Source organism: Phyllobates terribilis, unplaced genomic scaffold, assembly GCF_046119375.1.
Source record: "Phyllobates terribilis strain yellow unplaced genomic scaffold, ASM4611937v1 Scaffold_40__1_contigs__length_11209783, whole genome shotgun sequence".
In the NCBI taxonomy this organism is placed as follows: Eukaryota; Metazoa; Chordata; class Amphibia; order Anura; family Dendrobatidae; genus Phyllobates; species Phyllobates terribilis.
In genome coordinates, this window is record NW_027362800.1 from 2,671,039 (window position 1) to 2,689,415 (window position 18,377).

Genomic DNA, 18,377 nt, shown 5'->3' on the forward strand with positions numbered 1-18,377 from the left:
GGCAATGCAATGCACAGTTGCTGAAGTTGAACCAAAATGAGCTTGTCATCTGGCTTCTGCAACTTTTAACATGAAAAATCCAATGAGGAGAAGAAAAGCAAAGCCAAAGAGTCCATCCCAAAATCCGACAAACAAGCAAAATGAACAAAAAGCATTGAATTCAATTCTTTCTGATTTTAGAAACTGCATTAAAGAAGGGGTGCACCGGTCCTGGAGATACTGCAATACCAGGTCAATGCGTGGAGTGGACAGAGCAAGCTCTTTTTCCATCTCCCTGTTCTAAAAATCCATTTAATATATGGTCCCCAGATAGGGGACGTATCAGGTATTAAACTGATAAGAACAGATACTACACTTGATCTTAGCCAAAAGGCCGAGAAGCGATAACCAGAATTGGTTTCCGACTACGGTGCCACCCAAGGATTCTGAAAAGTCCATTTGTGGAGATGGCCACCTGGACTCCCGTTAAGAAGACATGCTGTCAACCTCTAGATCCCTCACATGCCTGCACTTTTCGGCTTGCTGCTGCTGCAATCCACGCGTTTCAGATCTGCATAACTCCACCTCTTTTAGCACAGTACCCTCAACCCCCGGCTGTTCCCACCCGCCTCAACACCGTTGGAAGGGAGGAGAACCAATTAAGGCGGGGGGGGTGGAACGAGCAGCTGTCTACCCTTAGCAGGAGGGTTGCTGATTAATTACCTCTCCTGCTGCTGCTGCTGCTGGCTGTCCAGCAGCAGACTGAAGGTAGCTGCTGCTGTGCGCAGGTATATAAAGGCTCAGAGCCTATTATGACACGCGCAGCCAGCGTTCCATTGCCACATTCCGTCTACTGCAGGCGGGATACCTGGATGGCTGAATGTCACTGAGAAGCTCACAGAGACCGCCATAAGCAACAGTTTAAAAGAATGCCACAGACTAATCAACCAAACTTTTTGGGTTGGTTTCTCTTTTATAGTCTGCAGGCATTAAATGAAAGAAGTCAGTGTTCCAGCAGAGGGAGACAACGTTTCAGAAAAGGCATTGTAGCAAACCAAAAAAGAAATTTTAAGCGCAGCAGAGTAACCAGCTCACATACCTGTTAGCTCAGGTGAGTTTAAAAGGCTGCTGTTGATAACAAGGGCATTTGCTAAATAGATGGTGTGTGTGCAACAATATACTGAAAGGTCAATTATATTGTGCAGCTTATCTCACCACCTGTAGTTATTTAGGTGAAAGCTCCAAAATGCTTGCCTAATATGTCTGTTTATCCAAAAGGAAGTATAGAGGGAGAGCTAGATAGATAGCATTGCATTACATTACATTACATGGCAATGCAATGCACAGTTGCTGAAGTTGAACCAAAATGAGCTTGTCATCTGGCTTCTGCAACTTTTAACATGAAAAATCCAATGAGGAGAAGAAAAGCAAAGCCAAAGAGTCCATCCCAAAATCCGACAAACAAGCAAAATGAACAAAAAGCATTGAATTCAATTCTTTCTGATTTTAGAAACTGCATTAAAGAAGGGGTGCACCGGTCCTGGAGATACTGCAATACCAGGTCAATGCGTGGAGTGGACAGAGCAAGCTCTTTTTCCATCTCCCTGTTCTAAAAATCCATTTAATATATGGTCCCCAGATAGGGGACGTATCAGATATTAAACTGATAAGAACAGATACTACACTTGATCTTAGCCAAAAGGCCGAGAAGCGATAACCAGAATTGGTTTCCGACTACGGTGCCACCCAAGGATTCTGAAAAGTCCATTTGTGGAGATGGCCACCTGGACTCCCGTTAAGAAGACATGCTGTCAACCTCTAGATCCCTCACATGCCTGCACTTTTCGGCTTGCTGCTGCTGCAATCCACGCGTTTTAGATCTGCATAACTCCACCTCTTTTAGCACAGTACCCTCAACCCCCGGCTGTTCCCACCCGCCTCAACACCGTTGGAAGGGAGGAGAACCAATTAAGGCGGGGGGGGGGGTGGAACGAGCAGCTGTCTACCCTTAGCAGGAGGGTTGCTGATTAATTACCTCTCCTGCTGCTGCTGCTGCTGGCTGTCCAGCAGCAGACTGAAGGTGGCTGCTGCTGTGCGCAGGTATATAAAGGCTCAGAGCCTATTATGACACGCGCAGCCAGCGTTCCATTGCCACATTCCGTCTACTGCAGGCGGGATACCTGGATGGCTGAATGTCACTGAGAAGCTCACAGAGACCGCCATAAGCAACAGTTTAAAAGAATGCCACAGACTAATCAACCAAACTTTTTGGGTTGGTTTCTCTTTTATAGTCTGCAGGCATTAAATGAAAGAAGTCAGTGTTCCAGCAGAGGGAGACAACGTTTCAGAAAAGGCATTGTAGCAAACCAAAAAAGAAATTTTAAGCGCAGCAGAGTAACCAGCTCACATACCTGTTAGCTCAGGTGAGTTGAAAAGGCTGCTGTTGATAACAAGGGCATTTGCTAAATAGATGGTGTGTGTGCAACAATATACTGAAAGGTCAATTATATTGTGCAGCTTATCTCACCACCTGTAGTTATTTAGGTGAAAGCTCCAAAATGCTTGCCTAATATGTCTGTTTATCCAAAAGGAAGTATAGAGGGAGAGCTAGATAGATAGCATTGCATTACATTACATTACATGGCAATGCAATGCACAGTTGCTGAAGTTGAACCAAAATGAGCTTGTCATCTGGCTTCTGCAACTTTTAACATGAAAAATCCAATGAGGAGAAGAAAAGCAAAGCCAAAGAGTCCATCCCAAAATCCGACAAACAAGCAAAATGAACAAAAAGCATTGAATTCAATTCTTTCTGATTTTAGAAACTGCATTAAAGAAGGGGTGCACCGGTCCTGGAGATACTGCAATACCAGGTCAATGCGTGGAGTGGACAGAGCAAGCTCTTTTTCCATCTCCCTGTTCTAAAAATCCATTTAATATATGGTCCCCAGATAGGGGACGTATCAGGTATTAAACTGATAAGAACAGATACTACACTTGATCTTAGCCAAAAGGCCGAGAAGCGATAACCAGAATTGGTTTCCGACTACGGTGCCACCCAAGGATTCTGAAAAGTCCATTTGTGGAGATGGCCACCTGGACTCCCGTTAAGAAGACATGCTGTCAACCTCTAGATCCCTCACATGCCTGCACTTTTCGGCTTGCTGCTGCTGCAATCCACGCGTTTCAGATCTGCATAACTCCACCTCTTTTAGCACAGTACCCTCAACCCCCGGCTGTTCCCACCCGCCTCAACACCGTTGGAAGGGAGGAGAACCAATTAAGGCGGGGGGGGTGGAACGAGCAGCTGTCTACCCTTAGCAGGAGGGTTGCTGATTAATTACCTCTCCTGCTGCTGCTGCTGCTGGCTGTCCAGCAGCAGACTGAAGGTAGCTGCTGCTGTGCGCAGGTATATAAAGGCTCAGAGCCTATTATGACACGCGCAGCCAGCGTTCCATTGCCACATTCCGTCTACTGCAGGCGGGATACCTGGATGGCTGAATGTCACTGAGAAGCTCACAGAGACCGCCATAAGCAACAGTTTAAAAGAATGCCACAGACTAATCAACCAAACTTTTTGGGTTGGTTTCTCTTTTATAGTCTGCAGGCATTAAATGAAAGAAGTCAGTGTTCCAGCAGAGGGAGACAACGTTTCAGAAAAGGCATTGTAGCAAACCAAAAAAGAAATTTTAAGCGCAGCAGAGTAACCAGCTCACATACCTGTTAGCTCAGGTGAGTTGAAAAGGCTGCTGTTGATAACAAGGGCATTTGCTAAATAGATGGTGTGTGTGCAACAATATACTGAAAGGTCAATTATATTGTGCAGCTTATCTCACCACCTGTAGTTATTTAGGTGAAAGCTCCAAAATGCTTGCCTAATATGTCTGTTTATCCAAAAGGAAGTATAGAGGGAGAGCTAGATAGATAGCATTGCATTACATTACATTACATGGCAATGCAATGCACAGTTGCTGAAGTTGAACCAAAATGAGCTTGTCATCTGGCTTCTGCAACTTTTAACATGAAAAATCCAATGAGGAGAAGAAAAGCAAAGCCAAAGAGTCCATCCCAAAATCCGACAAACAAGCAAAATGAACAAAAAGCATTGAATTCAATTCTTTCTGATTTTAGAAACTGCATTAAAGAAGGGGTGCACCGGTCCTGGAGATACTGCAATACCAGGTCAATGCGTGGAGTGGACAGAGCAAGCTCTTTTTCCATCTCCCTGTTCTAAAAATCCATTTAATATATGGTCCCCAGATAGGGGACGTATCAGGTATTAAACTGATAAGAACAGATACTACACTTGATCTTAGCCAAAAGGCCGAGAAGCGATAACCAGAATTGGTTTCCGACTACGGTGCCACCCAAGGATTCTGAAAAGTCCATTTGTGGAGATGGCCACCTGGACTCCCGTTAAGAAGACATGCTGTCAACCTCTAGATCCCTCACATGCCTGCACTTTTCGGCTTGCTGCTGCTGCAATCCACGCGTTTCAGATCTGCATAACTCCACCTCTTTTAGCACAGTACCCTCAACCCCCGGCTGTTCCCACCCGCCTCAACACCGTTGGAAGGGAGGAGAACCAATTAAGGCGGGGGGGGTGGAACGAGCAGCTGTCTACCCTTAGCAGGAGGGTTGCTGATTAATTACCTCTCCTGCTGCTGCTGCTGCTGGCTGTCCAGCAGCAGACTGAAGGTAGCTGCTGCTGTGCGCAGGTATATAAAGGCTCAGAGCCTATTATGACACGCGCAGCCAGCGTTCCATTGCCACATTCCGTCTACTGCAGGCGGGATACCTGGATGGCTGAATGTCACTGAGAAGCTCACAGAGACCGCCATAAGCAACAGTTTAAAAGAATGCCACAGACTAATCAACCAAACTTTTTGGGTTGGTTTCTCTTTTATAGTCTGCAGGCATTAAATGAAAGAAGTCAGTGTTCCAGCAGAGGGAGACAACGTTTCAGAAAAGGCATTGTAGCAAACCAAAAAAGAAATTTTAAGCGCAGCAGAGTAACCAGCTCACATACCTGTTAGCTCAGGTGAGTTTAAAAGGCTGCTGTTGATAACAAGGGCATTTGCTAAATAGATGGTGTGTGTGCAACAATATACTGAAAGGTCAATTATATTGTGCAGCTTATCTCACCACCTGTAGTTATTTAGGTGAAAGCTCCAAAATGCTTGCCTAATATGTCTGTTTATCCAAAAGGAAGTATAGAGGGAGAGCTAGATAGATAGCATTGCATTACATTACATTACATGGCAATGCAATGCACAGTTGCTGAAGTTGAACCAAAATGAGCTTGTCATCTGGCTTCTGCAACTTTTAACATGAAAAATCCAATGAGGAGAAGAAAAGCAAAGCCAAAGAGTCCATCCCAAAATCCGACAAACAAGCAAAATGAACAAAAAGCATTGAATTCAATTCTTTCTGATTTTAGAAACTGCATTAAAGAAGGGGTGCACCGGTCCTGGAGATACTGCAATACCAGGTCAATGCGTGGAGTGGACAGAGCAAGCTCTTTTTCCATCTCCCTGTTCTAAAAATCCATTTAATATATGGTCCCCAGATAGGGGACGTATCAGATATTAAACTGATAAGAACAGATACTACACTTGATCTTAGCCAAAAGGCCGAGAAGCGATAACCAGAATTGGTTTCCGACTACGGTGCCACCCAAGGATTCTGAAAAGTCCATTTGTGGAGATGGCCACCTGGACTCCCGTTAAGAAGACATGCTGTCAACCTCTAGATCCCTCACATGCCTGCACTTTTCGGCTTGCTGCTGCTGCAATCCACGCGTTTTAGATCTGCATAACTCCACCTCTTTTAGCACAGTACCCTCAACCCCCGGCTGTTCCCACCCGCCTCAACACCGTTGGAAGGGAGGAGAACCAATTAAGGCGGGGGGGGGGGTGGAACGAGCAGCTGTCTACCCTTAGCAGGAGGGTTGCTGATTAATTACCTCTCCTGCTGCTGCTGCTGCTGGCTGTCCAGCAGCAGACTGAAGGTGGCTGCTGCTGTGCGCAGGTATATAAAGGCTCAGAGCCTATTATGACACGCGCAGCCAGCGTTCCATTGCCACATTCCGTCTACTGCAGGCGGGATACCTGGATGGCTGAATGTCACTGAGAAGCTCACAGAGACCGCCATAAGCAACAGTTTAAAAGAATGCCACAGACTAATCAACCAAACTTTTTGGGTTGGTTTCTCTTTTATAGTCTGCAGGCATTAAATGAAAGAAGTCAGTGTTCCAGCAGAGGGAGACAACGTTTCAGAAAAGGCATTGTAGCAAACCAAAAAAGAAATTTTAAGCGCAGCAGAGTAACCAGCTCACATACCTGTTAGCTCAGGTGAGTTGAAAAGGCTGCTGTTGATAACAAGGGCATTTGCTAAATAGATGGTGTGTGTGCAACAATATACTGAAAGGTCAATTATATTGTGCAGCTTATCTCACCACCTGTAGTTATTTAGGTGAAAGCTCCAAAATGCTTGCCTAATATGTCTGTTTATCCAAAAGGAAGTATAGAGGGAGAGCTAGATAGATAGCATTGCATTACATTACATTACATGGCAATGCAATGCACAGTTGCTGAAGTTGAACCAAAATGAGCTTGTCATCTGGCTTCTGCAACTTTTAACATGAAAAATCCAATGAGGAGAAGAAAAGCAAAGCCAAAGAGTCCATCCCAAAATCCGACAAACAAGCAAAATGAACAAAAAGCATTGAATTCAATTCTTTCTGATTTTAGAAACTGCATTAAAGAAGGGGTGCACCGGTCCTGGAGATACTGCAATACCAGGTCAATGCGTGGAGTGGACAGAGCAAGCTCTTTTTCCATCTCCCTGTTCTAAAAATCCATTTAATATATGGTCCCCAGATAGGGGACGTATCAGGTATTAAACTGATAAGAACAGATACTACACTTGATCTTAGCCAAAAGGCCGAGAAGCGATAACCAGAATTGGTTTCCGACTACGGTGCCACCCAAGGATTCTGAAAAGTCCATTTGTGGAGATGGCCACCTGGACTCCCGTTAAGAAGACATGCTGTCAACCTCTAGATCCCTCACATGCCTGCACTTTTCGGCTTGCTGCTGCTGCAATCCACGCGTTTCAGATCTGCATAACTCCACCTCTTTTAGCACAGTACCCTCAACCCCCGGCTGTTCCCACCCGCCTCAACACCGTTGGAAGGGAGGAGAACCAATTAAGGCGGGGGGGGTGGAACGAGCAGCTGTCTACCCTTAGCAGGAGGGTTGCTGATTAATTACCTCTCCTGCTGCTGCTGCTGCTGGCTGTCCAGCAGCAGACTGAAGGTAGCTGCTGCTGTGCGCAGGTATATAAAGGCTCAGAGCCTATTATGACACGCGCAGCCAGCGTTCCATTGCCACATTCCGTCTACTGCAGGCGGGATACCTGGATGGCTGAATGTCACTGAGAAGCTCACAGAGACCGCCATAAGCAACAGTTTAAAAGAATGCCACAGACTAATCAACCAAACTTTTTGGGTTGGTTTCTCTTTTATAGTCTGCAGGCATTAAATGAAAGAAGTCAGTGTTCCAGCAGAGGGAGACAACGTTTCAGAAAAGGCATTGTAGCAAACCAAAAAAGAAATTTTAAGCGCAGCAGAGTAACCAGCTCACATACCTGTTAGCTCAGGTGAGTTTAAAAGGCTGCTGTTGATAACAAGGGCATTTGCTAAATAGATGGTGTGTGTGCAACAATATACTGAAAGGTCAATTATATTGTGCAGCTTATCTCACCACCTGTAGTTATTTAGGTGAAAGCTCCAAAATGCTTGCCTAATATGTCTGTTTATCCAAAAGGAAGTATAGAGGGAGAGCTAGATAGATAGCATTGCATTACATTACATTACATGGCAATGCAATGCACAGTTGCTGAAGTTGAACCAAAATGAGCTTGTCATCTGGCTTCTGCAACTTTTAACATGAAAAATCCAATGAGGAGAAGAAAAGCAAAGCCAAAGAGTCCATCCCAAAATCCGACAAACAAGCAAAATGAACAAAAAGCATTGAATTCAATTCTTTCTGATTTTAGAAACTGCATTAAAGAAGGGGTGCACCGGTCCTGGAGATACTGCAATACCAGGTCAATGCGTGGAGTGGACAGAGCAAGCTCTTTTTCCATCTCCCTGTTCTAAAAATCCATTTAATATATGGTCCCCAGATAGGGGACGTATCAGATATTAAACTGATAAGAACAGATACTACACTTGATCTTAGCCAAAAGGCCGAGAAGCGATAACCAGAATTGGTTTCCGACTACGGTGCCACCCAAGGATTCTGAAAAGTCCATTTGTGGAGATGGCCACCTGGACTCCCGTTAAGAAGACATGCTGTCAACCTCTAGATCCCTCACATGCCTGCACTTTTCGGCTTGCTGCTGCTGCAATCCACGCGTTTTAGATCTGCATAACTCCACCTCTTTTAGCACAGTACCCTCAACCCCCGGCTGTTCCCACCCGCCTCAACACCGTTGGAAGGGAGGAGAACCAATTAAGGCGGGGGGGGGGGTGGAACGAGCAGCTGTCTACCCTTAGCAGGAGGGTTGCTGATTAATTACCTCTCCTGCTGCTGCTGCTGCTGCTGGCTGTCCAGCAGCAGACTGAAGGTGGCTGCTGCTGTGCGCAGGTATATAAAGGCTCAGAGCCTATTATGACACGCGCAGCCAGCGTTCCATTGCCACATTCCGTCTACTGCAGGCGGGATACCTGGATGGCTGAATGTCACTGAGAAGCTCACAGAGACCGCCATAAGCAACAGTTTAAAAGAATGCCACAGACTAATCAACCAAACTTTTTGGGTTGGTTTCTCTTTTATAGTCTGCAGGCATTAAATGAAAGAAGTCAGTGTTCCAGCAGAGGGAGACAACGTTTCAGAAAAGGCATTGTAGCAAACCAAAAAAGAAATTTTAAGCGCAGCAGAGTAACCAGCTCACATCCCTGTTAGCTCAGGTGAGTTTAAAAGGCTGCTGTTGATAACAAGGGCATTTGCTAAATAGATGGTGTGTGTGCAACAATATACTGAAAGGTCAATTATATTGTACAGCTTATCTCACCACCTGTAGTTATTTAGGTGAAAGCTCCAAAATGCTTGCCTAATATGTCTGTTTATCCAAAAGGAAGTATAGAGGGAGAGCTAGATAGATAGCATTGCATTACATTACATTACATGGCAATGCAATGCACAGTTGCTGAAGTTGAACCAAAATGAGCTTGTCATCTGGCTTCTGCAACTTTTAACATGAAAAATCCAATGAGGAGAAGAAAAGCAAAGCCAAAGAGTCCATCCCAAAATCCGACAAACAAGCAAAATGAACAAAAAGCATTGAATTCAATTCTTTCTGATTTTAGAAACTGCATTAAAGAAGGGGTGCACCGGTCCTGGAGATACTGCAATACCAGGTCAATGCGTGGAGTGGACAGAGCAAGCTCTTTTTCCATCTCCCTGTTCTAAAAATCCATTTAATATATGGTCCCCAGATAGGGGACGTATCAGATATTAAACTGATAAGAACAGATACTACACTTGATCTTAGCCAAAAGGCCGAGAAGCGATAACCAGAATTGGTTTCCGACTACGGTGCCACCCAAGGATTCTGAAAAGTCCATTTGTGGAGATGGCCACCTGGACTCCCGTTAAGAAGACATGCTGTCAACCTCTAGATCCCTCACATGCCTGCACTTTTCGGCTTGCTGCTGCTGCAATCCACGCGTTTTAGATCTGCATAACTCCACCTCTTTTAGCACAGTACCCTCAACCCCCGGCTGTTCCCACCCGCCTCAACACCGTTGGAAGGGAGGAGAACCAATTAAGGCGGGGGGGGGGGGTGGAACGAGCAGCTGTCTACCCTTAGCAGGAGGGTTGCTGATTAATTACCTCTCCTGCTGCTGCTGCTGCTGGCTGTCCAGCAGCAGACTGAAGGTGGCTGCTGCTGTGCGCAGGTATATAAAGGCTCAGAGCCTATTATGACACGCGCAGCCAGCGTTCCATTGCCACATTCCGTCTACTGCAGGCGGGATACCTGGATGGCTGAATGTCACTGAGAAGCTCACAGAGACCGCCATAAGCAACAGTTTAAAAGAATGCCACAGACTAATCAACCAAACTTTTTGGGTTGGTTTCTCTTTTATAGTCTGCAGGCATTAAATGAAAGAAGTCAGTGTTCCAGCAGAGGGAGACAACGTTTCAGAAAAGGCATTGTAGCAAACCAAAAAAGAAATTTTAAGCGCAGCAGAGTAACCAGCTCACATACCTGTTAGCTCAGGTGAGTTTAAAAGGCTGCTGTTGATAACAAGGGCATTTGCTAAATAGATGGTGTGTGTGCAACAATATACTGAAAGGTCAATTATATTGTGCAGCTTATCTCACCACCTGTAGTTATTTAGGTGAAAGCTCCAAAATGCTTGCCTAATATGTCTGTTTATCCAAAAGGAAGTATAGAGGGAGAGCTAGATAGATAGCATTGCATTACATTACATTACATGGCAATGCAATGCACAGTTGCTGAAGTTGAACCAAAATGAGCTTGTCATCTGGCTTCTGCAACTTTTAACATGAAAAATCCAATGAGGAGAAGAAAAGCAAAGCCAAAGAGTCCATCCCAAAATCCGACAAACAAGCAAAATGAACAAAAAGCATTGAATTCAATTCTTTCTGATTTTAGAAACTGCATTAAAGAAGGGGTGCACCGGTCCTGGAGATACTGCAATACCAGGTCAATGCGTGGAGTGGACAGAGCAAGCTCTTTTTCCATCTCCCTGTTCTAAAAATCCATTTAATATATGGTCCCCAGATAGGGGACGTATCAGATATTAAACTGATAAGAACAGATACTACACTTGATCTTAGCCAAAAGGCCGAGAAGCGATAACCAGAATTGGTTTCCGACTACGGTGCCACCCAAGGATTCTGAAAAGTCCATTTGTGGAGATGGCCACCTGGACTCCCGTTAAGAAGACATGCTGTCAACCTCTAGATCCCTCACATGCCTGCACTTTTCGGCTTGCTGCTGCTGCAATCCACGCGTTTTAGATCTGCATAACTCCACCTCTTTTAGCACAGTACCCTCAACCCCCGGCTGTTCCCACCCGCCTCAACACCGTTGGAAGGGAGGAGAACCAATTAAGGCGGGGGGGGGGGTGGAACGAGCAGCTGTCTACCCTTAGCAGGAGGGTTGCTGATTAATTACCTCTCCTGCTGCTGCTGCTGCTGGCTGTCCAGCAGCAGACTGAAGGTGGCTGCTGCTGTGCGCAGGTATATAAAGGCTCAGAGCCTATTATGACACGCGCAGCCAGCGTTCCATTGCCACATTCCGTCTACTGCAGGCGGGATACCTGGATGGCTGAATGTCACTGAGAAGCTCACAGAGACCGCCATAAGCAACAGTTTAAAAGAATGCCACAGACTAATCAACCAAACTTTTTGGGTTGGTTTCTCTTTTATAGTCTGCAGGCATTAAATGAAAGAAGTCAGTGTTCCAGCAGAGGGAGACAACATTTCAGAAAAGGCATTGTAGCAAACCAAAAAAGAAATTTTAAGCGCAGCAGAGTAACCAGCTCACATACCTGTTAGCTCAAGTGAGTTTAAAAGGCTGCTGTTGATAACAAGGGCATTTGCTAAATAGATGGTGTGTGTGCAACAATATACTGAAAGGTCAATTATATTGTGCAGCTTATCTCACCACCTGTAGTTATTTAGGTGAAAGCTCCAAAATGCTTGCCTAATATGTCTGTTTATCCAAAAGGAAGTATAGAGGGAGAGCTAGATAGATAGCATTGCATTACATTACATTACATGGCAATGCAATGCACAGTTGCTGAAGTTGAACCAAAATGAGCTTGTCATCTGGCTTCTGCAACTTTTAACATGAAAAATCCAATGAGGAGAAGAAAAGCAAAGCCAAAGAGTCCATCCCAAAATCCGACAAACAAGCAAAATGAACAAAAAGCATTGAATTCAATTCTTTCTGATTTTAGAAACTGCATTAAAGAAGGGGTGCACCGGTCCTGGAGATACTGCAATACCAGGTCAATGCGTGGAGTGGACAGAGAAAGCTCTTTTTCCATCTCCCTGTTCTAAAAATCCATTTAATATATGGTCCCCAGATAGGGGACGTATCAGATATTAAACTGATAAGAACAGATACTACACTTGATCTTAGCCAAAAGGCCGAGAAGCGATAACCAGAATTGGTTTCCGACTACGGTGCCACCCAAGGATTCTGAAAAGTCCATTTGTGGAGATGGCCACCTGGACTCCCGTTAAGAAGACATGCTGTCAACCTCTAGATCCCTCACATGCCTGCACTTTTCGGCTTGCTGCTGCTGCAATCCACGCGTTTTAGATCTGCATAACTCCACCTCTTTTAGCACAGTACCCTCAACCCCCGGCTGTTCCCACCCGCCTCAACACCGTTGGAAGGGAGGAGAACCAATTAAGGCGGGGGGGGGGTGGAACGAGCAGCTGTCTACCCTTAGCAGGAGGGTTGCTGATTAATTACCTCTCCTGCTGCTGCTGGCTGTCCAGCAGCAGACTGAAGGTGGCTGCTGCTGTGCGCAGGTATATAAAGGCTCAGAGCCTATTATGACACGCGCAGCCAGCTTTCCATTGCCACATTCCGTCTACTGCAGGCGGGATACCTGGATGGCTGAATGTCACTGAGAAGCTCACAGAGACCGCCATAAGCAACAGTTTAAAAGAATGCCACAGACTAATCAACCAAACTTTTTGGGTTGGTTTCTCTTTTATAGTCTGCAGGCATTAAATGAAAGAAGTCAGTGTTCCAGCAGAGGGAGACAACGTTTCAGAAAAGGCATTGTAGCAAACCAAAAAAGAAATTTTAAGCGCAGCAGAGTAACCAGCTCACATACCTGTTAGCTCAGGTGAGTTGAAAAGGCTGCTGTTGATAACAAGGGCATTTGCTAAATAGATGGTGTGTGTGCAACAATATACTGAAAGGTCAATTATATTGTGCAGCTTATCTCACCACCTGTAGTTATTTAGGTGAAAGCTCCAAAATGCTTGCCTAATATGTCTGTTTATCCAAAAGGAAGTATAGAGGGAGAGCTAGATAGATAGCATTGCATTACATTACATTACATGGCAATGCAATGCACAGTTGCTGAAGTTGAACCAAAATGAGCTTGTCATCTGGCTTCTGCAACTTTTAACATGAAAAATCCAATGAGGAGAAGAAAAGCAAAGCCAAAGAGTCCATCCCAAAATCCGACAAACAAGCAAAATGAACAAAAAGCATTGAATTCAATTCTTTCTGATTTTAGAAACTGCATTAAAGAAGGGGTGCACCGGTCCTGGAGATACTGCAATACCAGGTCAATGCGTGGAGTGGACAGAGCAAGCTCTTTTTCCATCTCCCTGTTCTAAAAATCCATTTAATATATGGTCCCCAGATAGGGGACGTATCAGGTATTAAACTGATAAGAACAGATACTACACTTGATCTTAGCCAAAAGGCCGAGAAGCGATAACCAGAATTGGTTTCCGACTACGGTGCCACCCAAGGATTCTGAAAAGTCCATTTGTGGAGATGGCCACCTGGACTCCCGTTAAGAAGACATGCTGTCAACCTCTAGATCCCTCACATGCCTGCACTTTTCGGCTTGCTGCTGCTGCAATCCACGCGTTTCAGATCTGCATAACTCCACCTCTTTTAGCACAGTACCCTCAACCCCCGGCTGTTCCCACCCGCCTCAACACCGTTGGAAGGGAGGAGAACCAATTAAGGCGGGGGGGGTGGAACGAGCAGCTGTCTACCCTTAGCAGGAGGGTTGCTGATTAATTACTTCTCCTGCTGCTGCTGCTGCTGGCTGTCCAGCAGCAGACTGAAGGTAGCTGCTGCTGTGCGCAGGTATATAAAGGCTCAGAGCCTATTATGACACGCGCAGCCAGCGTTCCATTGCCACATTCCGTCTACTGCAGGCGGGATACCTGGATGGCTGAATGTCACTGAGAAGCTCACAGAGACCGCCATAAGCAACAGTTTAAAAGAATGCCACAGACTAATCAACCAAACTTTTTGGGTTGGTTTCTCTTTTATAGTCTGCAGGCATTAAATGAAAGAAGTCAGTGTTCCAGCAGAGGGAGACAACGTTTCAGAAAAGGCATTGTAGCAAACCAAAAAAGAAATTTTAAGCGCAGCAGAGTAACCAGCTCACATACCTGTTAGCTCAGGTGAGTTTAAAAGGCTGCTGTTGATAACAAGGGCATTTGCTAAATAGATGGTGTGTGTGCAACAATATACTGAAAGGTCAATTATATTGTGCAGCTTATCTCACCACCTGTAGTTATTTAGGTGAAAGCTCCAAAATGCTTGCCTAATATGTCTGTTTATCCAAAAGGAAGTATAGAGGGAGAGCTAGATAGATAGCATTGCATTACATTACATTACATGGCAATGCAATGCACAGTTGCTGAAGTTGAACCAAAATGAGCTTGTCATCTGGCTTCTGCAACTTTTAACATGAAAAATCCAATGAGGAGAAGAAAAGCAAAGCCAAAGAGTCCATCCCAAAATCCGACAAACAAGCAAAATGAACAAAAAGCATTGAATTCAATTCTTTCTGATTTTAGAAACTGCATTAAAGAAGGGGTGCACCGGTCCTGGAGATACTGCAATACCAGGTCAATGCGTGGAGTGGACAGAGCAAGCTCTTTTTCCATCTCCCTGTTCTAAAAATCCATTTAATATATGGTCCCCAGATAGGGGACGTATCAGATATTAAACTGATAAGAACAGATACTACACTTGATCTTAGCCAAAAGGCCGAGAAGCGATAACCAGAATTGGTTTCCGACTACGGTGCCACCCAAGGATTCTGAAAAGTCCATTTGTGGAGATGGCCACCTGGACTCCCGTTAAGAAGACATGCTGTCAACCTCTAGATCCCTCACATGCCTGCACTTTTCGGCTTGCTGCTGCTGCAATCCACGCGTTTTAGATCTGCATAACTCCACCTCTTTTAGCACAGTACCCTCAACCCCCGGCTGTTCCCACCCGCCTCAACACCGTTGGAAGGGAGGAGAACCAATTAAGGCGGGGGGGGGGGGTGGAACGAGCAGCTGTCTACCCTTAGCAGGAGGGTTGCTGATTAATTACCTCTCCTGCTGCTGCTGCTGCTGCTGGCTGTCCAGCAGCAGACTGAAGGTGGCTGCTGCTGTGCGCAGGTATATAAAGGCTCAGAGCCTATTATGACACGCGCAGCCAGCGTTCCATTGCCACATTCCGTCTACTGCAGGCGGGATACCTGGATGGCTGAATGTCACTGAGAAGCTCACAGAGACCGCCATAAGCAACAGTTTAAAAGAATGCCACAGACTAATCAACCAAACTTTTTGGGTTGGTTTCTCTTTTATAGTCTGCAGGCATTAAATGAAAGAAGTCAGTGTTCCAGCAGAGGGAGACAACGTTTCAGAAAAGGCATTGTAGCAAACCAAAAAAGAAATTTTAAGCGCAGCAGAGTAACCAGCTCACATACCTGTTAGCTCAGGTGAGTTTAAAAGGCTGCTGTTGATAACAAGGGCATTTGCTAAATAGATGGTGTGTGTGCAACAATATACTGAAAGGTCAATTATATTGTACAGCTTATCTCACCACCTGTAGTTATTTAGGTGAAAGCTCCAAAATGCTTGCCTAATATGTCTGTTTATCCAAAAGGAAGTATAGAGGGAGAGCTAGATAGATAGCATTGCATTACATTACATTACATGGCAATGCAATGCACAGTTGCTGAAGTTGAACCAAAATGAGCTTGTCATCTGGCTTCTGCAACTTTTAACATGAAAAATCCAATGAGGAGAAGAAAAGCAAAGCCAAAGAGTCCATCCCAAAATCCGACAAACAAGCAAAATGAACAAAAAGCATTGAATTCAATTCTTTCTGATTTTAGAAACTGCATTAAAGAAGGGGTGCACCGGTCCTGGAGATACTGCAATACCAGGTCAATGCGTGGAGTGGACAGAGCAAGCTCTTTTTCCATCTCCCTGTTCTAAAAATCCATTTAATATATGGTCCCCAGATAGGGGACGTATCAGATATTAAACTGATAAGAACAGATACTACACTTGATCTTAGCCAAAAGGCCGAGAAGCGATAACCAGAATTGGTTTCCGACTACGGTGCCACCCAAGGATTCTGAAAAGTCCATTTGTGGAGATGGCCACCTGGACTCCCGTTAAGAAGACATGCTGTCAACCTCTAGATCCCTCACATGCCTGCACTTTTCGGCTTGCTGCTGCTGCAATCCACGCGTTTTAGATCTGCATAACTCCACCTCTTTTAGCACAGTACCCTCAACCCCCGGCTGTTCCCACCCGCCTCAACACCGTTGGAAGGGAGGAGAACCAATTAAGGCGGGGGGGGGGGTGGAACGAGCAGCTGTCTACCCTTAGCAGGAGGGTTGCTGATTAATTACCTCTCCTGCTGCTGCTGCTGCTGGCTGTCCAGCAGCAGACTGAAGGTGGCTGCTGCTGTGCGCAGGTATATAAAGGCTCAGAGCCTATTATGACACGCGCAGCCAGCGTTCCATTGCCACATTCCGTCTACTGCAGGCGGGATACCTGGATGGCTGAATGTCACTGAGAAGCTCACAGAGACCGCCATAAGCAACAGTTTAAAAGAATGCCACAGACTAATCAACCAAACTTTTTGGGTTGGTTTCTCTTTTATAGTCTGCAGGCATTAAATGAAAGAAGTCAGTGTTCTAGCAGAGGGAGACAACGTTTCAGAAAAGGCATTGTAGCAAACCAAAAAAGAAATTTTAAGCGCAGCAGAGTAACCAGCTCACATACCTGTTAGCTCAGGTGAGTTTAAAAGGCTGCTGTTGATAACAAGGGCATTTGCTAAATAGATGGTGTGTGTGCAACAATATACTGAAAGGTCAATTATATTGTGCAGCTTATCTCACCACCTGTAGTTATTTAGGTGAAAGCTCCAAAATGCTTGCCTAATATGTCTGTTTATCCAAAAGGAAGTATAGAGGGAGAGCTAGATAGATAGCATTGCATTACATTACATTACATGGCAATGCAATGCACAGTTGCTGAAGTTGAACCAAAATGAGCTTGTCATCTGGCTTCTGCAACTTTTAACATGAAAAATCCAATGAGGAGAAGAAAAGCAAAGCCAAAGAGTCCATCCCAAAATCCGACAAACAAGCAAAATGAACAAAAAGCATTGAATTCAATTCTTTCTGATTTTAGAAACTGCATTAAAGAAGGGGTGCACCGGTCCTGGAGATACTGCAATACCAGGTCAATGCGTGGAGTGGACAGAGCAAGCTCTTTTTCCATCTCCCTGTTCTAAAAATCCATTTAATATATGGTCCCCAGATAGGGGACGTATCAGATATTAAACTGATAAGAACAGATACTACACTTGATCTTAGCCAAAAGGCCGAGAAGCGATAACCAGAATTGGTTTCCGACTACGGTGCCACCCAAGGATTCTGAAAAGTCCATTTGTGGAGATGGCCACCTGGACTCCCATTAAGAAGACATGCTGTCAACCTCTAGATCCCTCACATGCCTGCACTTTTCGGCTTGCTGCTGCTGCAATCCACGCGTTTTAGATCTGCATAACTCCACCTCTTTTAGCACAGTACCCTCAACCCCCGGCTGTTCCCACCCGCCTCAACACCGTTGGAAGGGAGGAGAACCAATTAAGGCGGGGGGGGGGGGTGGAACGAGCAGCTGTCTACCCTTAGCAGGAGGGTTGCTGATTAATTACCTCTCCTGCTGCTGCTGCTGCTGCTGGCTGTCCAGCAGCAGACTGAAGGTGGCTGCTGCTGTGCGCAGGTATATAAAGGCTCAGAGCCTATTATGACACGCGCAGCCAGCGTTCCATTGCCACATTCCGTCTACTGCAGGCGGGATACCTGGATGGCTGAATGTCACCGAGAAGCTCACAGAGACCGCCATAAGCAACAGTTTAAAAGAATGCCACAGACTAATCAACCAAACTTTTTGGGTTGGTTTCTCTTTTATAGTCTGCAGGCATTAAATGAAAGAAGTCAGTGTTCCAGCAGAGGGAGACAACGTTTCAGAAAAGGCATTGTAGCAAACCAAAAAAGAAATTTTAAGCGCAGCAGAGTAACCAGCTCACATACCTGTTAGCTCAGGTGAGTTTAAAAGGCTGCTGTTGATAACAAGGGCATTTGCTAAATAGATGGTGTGTGTGCAACAATATACTGAAAGGTCAATTATATTGTGCAGCTTATCTCACCACCTGTAGTTATTTAGGTGAAAGCTCCAAAATGCTTGCCTAATATGTCTGTTTATCCAAAAGGAAGTATAGAGGGAGAGCTAGATAGATAGCATTGCATTACATTACATTACATGGCAATGCAATGCACAGTT

At 45.2% G+C, this 18,377-nt stretch overlaps 14 non-coding genes across 14 annotated transcripts; all 14 read right to left on the minus strand.

Moving 5' to 3' along the window:
• Positions 1-194: 194 nt before the first annotated feature.
• On the minus strand, positions 195-385 carry LOC141184221 (U2 spliceosomal RNA). The gene has a single exon (XR_012258997.1). It is a non-coding gene; the product is annotated as a U2 spliceosomal RNA (small nuclear RNA).
• A 1,118-nt stretch (positions 386-1,503) lies between these two features.
• Positions 1,504-1,694, minus strand: LOC141186374 (U2 spliceosomal RNA). Its single transcript, XR_012260658.1, has one exon. It is a non-coding gene; the product is annotated as a U2 spliceosomal RNA (small nuclear RNA).
• Positions 1,695-2,815: 1,121 nt separating this feature from the next.
• On the minus strand, positions 2,816-3,006 carry LOC141184222 (U2 spliceosomal RNA). The gene has a single exon (XR_012258998.1). It is a non-coding gene; the product is annotated as a U2 spliceosomal RNA (small nuclear RNA).
• Positions 3,007-4,124: 1,118 nt separating this feature from the next.
• Positions 4,125-4,315, minus strand: LOC141184223 (U2 spliceosomal RNA). Its single transcript, XR_012258999.1, has one exon. It is a non-coding gene; the product is annotated as a U2 spliceosomal RNA (small nuclear RNA).
• A 1,118-nt stretch (positions 4,316-5,433) lies between these two features.
• On the minus strand, positions 5,434-5,624 carry LOC141186375 (U2 spliceosomal RNA). Its single transcript, XR_012260659.1, has one exon. It is a non-coding gene; the product is annotated as a U2 spliceosomal RNA (small nuclear RNA).
• Positions 5,625-6,745: 1,121 nt separating this feature from the next.
• Positions 6,746-6,936, minus strand: LOC141184224 (U2 spliceosomal RNA). The gene has a single exon (XR_012259000.1). It is a non-coding gene; the product is annotated as a U2 spliceosomal RNA (small nuclear RNA).
• Positions 6,937-8,054: 1,118 nt separating this feature from the next.
• On the minus strand, positions 8,055-8,245 carry LOC141186376 (U2 spliceosomal RNA). The gene has a single exon (XR_012260660.1). It is a non-coding gene; the product is annotated as a U2 spliceosomal RNA (small nuclear RNA).
• Positions 8,246-9,369: 1,124 nt separating this feature from the next.
• On the minus strand, positions 9,370-9,560 carry LOC141186377 (U2 spliceosomal RNA). Its single transcript, XR_012260661.1, has one exon. It is a non-coding gene; the product is annotated as a U2 spliceosomal RNA (small nuclear RNA).
• A 1,122-nt stretch (positions 9,561-10,682) lies between these two features.
• Positions 10,683-10,873, minus strand: LOC141186378 (U2 spliceosomal RNA). Its single transcript, XR_012260662.1, has one exon. It is a non-coding gene; the product is annotated as a U2 spliceosomal RNA (small nuclear RNA).
• A 1,121-nt stretch (positions 10,874-11,994) lies between these two features.
• Positions 11,995-12,185, minus strand: LOC141185311 (U2 spliceosomal RNA). Its single transcript, XR_012259985.1, has one exon. It is a non-coding gene; the product is annotated as a U2 spliceosomal RNA (small nuclear RNA).
• A 1,114-nt stretch (positions 12,186-13,299) lies between these two features.
• LOC141184225 (U2 spliceosomal RNA) lies at positions 13,300-13,490 on the minus strand. Its single transcript, XR_012259001.1, has one exon. It is a non-coding gene; the product is annotated as a U2 spliceosomal RNA (small nuclear RNA).
• A 1,118-nt stretch (positions 13,491-14,608) lies between these two features.
• LOC141186379 (U2 spliceosomal RNA) lies at positions 14,609-14,799 on the minus strand. The gene has a single exon (XR_012260663.1). It is a non-coding gene; the product is annotated as a U2 spliceosomal RNA (small nuclear RNA).
• Positions 14,800-15,924: 1,125 nt separating this feature from the next.
• LOC141186380 (U2 spliceosomal RNA) lies at positions 15,925-16,115 on the minus strand. The gene has a single exon (XR_012260664.1). It is a non-coding gene; the product is annotated as a U2 spliceosomal RNA (small nuclear RNA).
• A 1,121-nt stretch (positions 16,116-17,236) lies between these two features.
• Positions 17,237-17,427, minus strand: LOC141186381 (U2 spliceosomal RNA). The gene has a single exon (XR_012260665.1). It is a non-coding gene; the product is annotated as a U2 spliceosomal RNA (small nuclear RNA).
• Positions 17,428-18,377: the final 950 nt, after the last annotated feature.